This window comes from Montipora foliosa, chromosome 2 (genome assembly GCF_036669935.1).
Source record: "Montipora foliosa isolate CH-2021 chromosome 2, ASM3666993v2, whole genome shotgun sequence".
Classification (NCBI taxonomy): domain Eukaryota; kingdom Metazoa; phylum Cnidaria; class Anthozoa; order Scleractinia; family Acroporidae; genus Montipora; species Montipora foliosa.
The window spans coordinates 13,600,558-13,602,135 of record NC_090870.1 but is presented as its reverse complement, the minus strand read 5'-3'; the positions used below and the strand labels follow the sequence as shown (position 1 = coordinate 13,602,135).

Sequence of the window (1,578 nt, the reverse complement as noted above, 5' to 3'; positions counted from 1 at the left end):
TATGATATCCAACAAGCGCGAGTGGAATAATTGTTTTATTAAAAACGCCTCCAAAATATAGAAAACTAGACTACAATAAAAATAAAAAGGCCCAAAAAAATCACGCATATGCTTGCCGTGTTTGTAGATCATGGTATAATGGCTCATAACCCATGATGGCTTAGCCAATCAAGACTCTCGAATTGCATTATCCAATGATCCAGTTTTTAATAATTTTGTATGTTCACGGTGGTTAGCGCTCCTTGTACAGTGGATCCAATGTAAACATTGTACAATTTGAAGGTTATTAACAGGAAATAGTTTGTAATCGTTTGGAAACCACTTCACTGTGAAATTTTGTTTTTCTCTTCTAGATCTGCGTGCACGACCCATGAGTTTCGGATTTCGTCATGTCTGCTATTATTGCTTTGGTATAAAAAAAGATGACAATAATTTGGTTAAGTTCTGTTTAAACTAGTCTCTCTCTCAAAACAGAACTTTTGTAACATTTGAACACAATTTAATAAACTTGTCTGTAAAATAAATTTTCAAACTGCTTGAATTCTCTAACAGAAAAGAATAACAAAGGGCACGTATTTTTCTCGTTCTCATAAACTTGCTCTTCATCGGTTGGTCTTTTCTTGATTTTAAGAAGGCCGCTTTGGTTATTAGTGAGCACTTCTCAAACCAGCGTCAATATGACTAAACTGCTTTTTTAATTGAACATCCCAACAATAGTAACGCGCGGCAGAAATTAGTATGGCGTGCGTGTGCCACGTGATCACGTGCGCACATTGTTTTCGCCAGGAAGTAGGTCTGTTATTATGTTTCTTTGAATTTTGTCCGAACGCAAATAATATCCTGTCATTTGACCTATCGGAAATGAGACCGAGTCTGCTAGGTACCGACACTTTACGGTTTATTATTTTCCAAATTAGGTTCCTTCGTTATAACTGTACTCTCGCTCGAATCGCACTGCTCACAGACCTCTCACTCGAATCACAGATTTTTCACACCTTAAAAAATGTCATACGATCGTTGCGTTTGCCAGAGCGTAACGACAAACCCATCCGTCAACACGGCGATCACTGAAAAAGGAAAGGAAAGGAAAGGAACTTTATTTAAGTGTCTAGTCGTTCTAGCGCTGAAGCACTAATTGGGGACACTGTAAATTGAAATTAACAATGAAAGCAAATCAAGTCAAAGGTCGGTTTTTGAGGAGAGGGGAAACCGGAGTAGCCGGGGAAAACCTCTCGGTGCAGAGTAGAGGACCAACAAACTCAACCCACATATGACGCCGAGTCTGGGAATCGAACCCGGGCCACATTGGTGGGAGGCGAGTGCTCTCACCACTGCGCCTTCCCTGCATTCTCCGCACCTCCGGTCACAGACCATTTGGCGTAAACGTGATGCTGTATCTCTCTAAAATAGAAATTTAGCAACGCGTTTGAGTTTCAAATCGAAACTTTTGATTGACTGTCTTTTTGAAAAAAAGGGAAGGTTTGTGCATGGTGAGGGCCTGGTGCTGGTCACATGGACACAGCGTTCATACGCATGTCATTCACCATCGTGGTGCCGCAGGTGACTGCGCAAAAACGG

At 40.9% G+C, this 1,578-nt stretch overlaps 1 protein-coding gene across 1 annotated transcript in view; it reads left to right on the top strand.

The window, feature by feature from the left end:
* LOC137992499 (cytochrome c oxidase subunit 5A, mitochondrial-like) overlaps positions 1-524 on the top strand; it is a 9,763-nt gene extending 9,239 nt beyond the window's left edge. Inside the window, exon 4 of the mRNA XM_068837861.1 lies at positions 354-524. The gene's annotated coding sequence lies outside the window, so the exon portion shown is untranslated. The remainder of the gene's footprint in view (positions 1-353) is intronic.
* Positions 525-1,578: the final 1,054 nt, after the last annotated feature.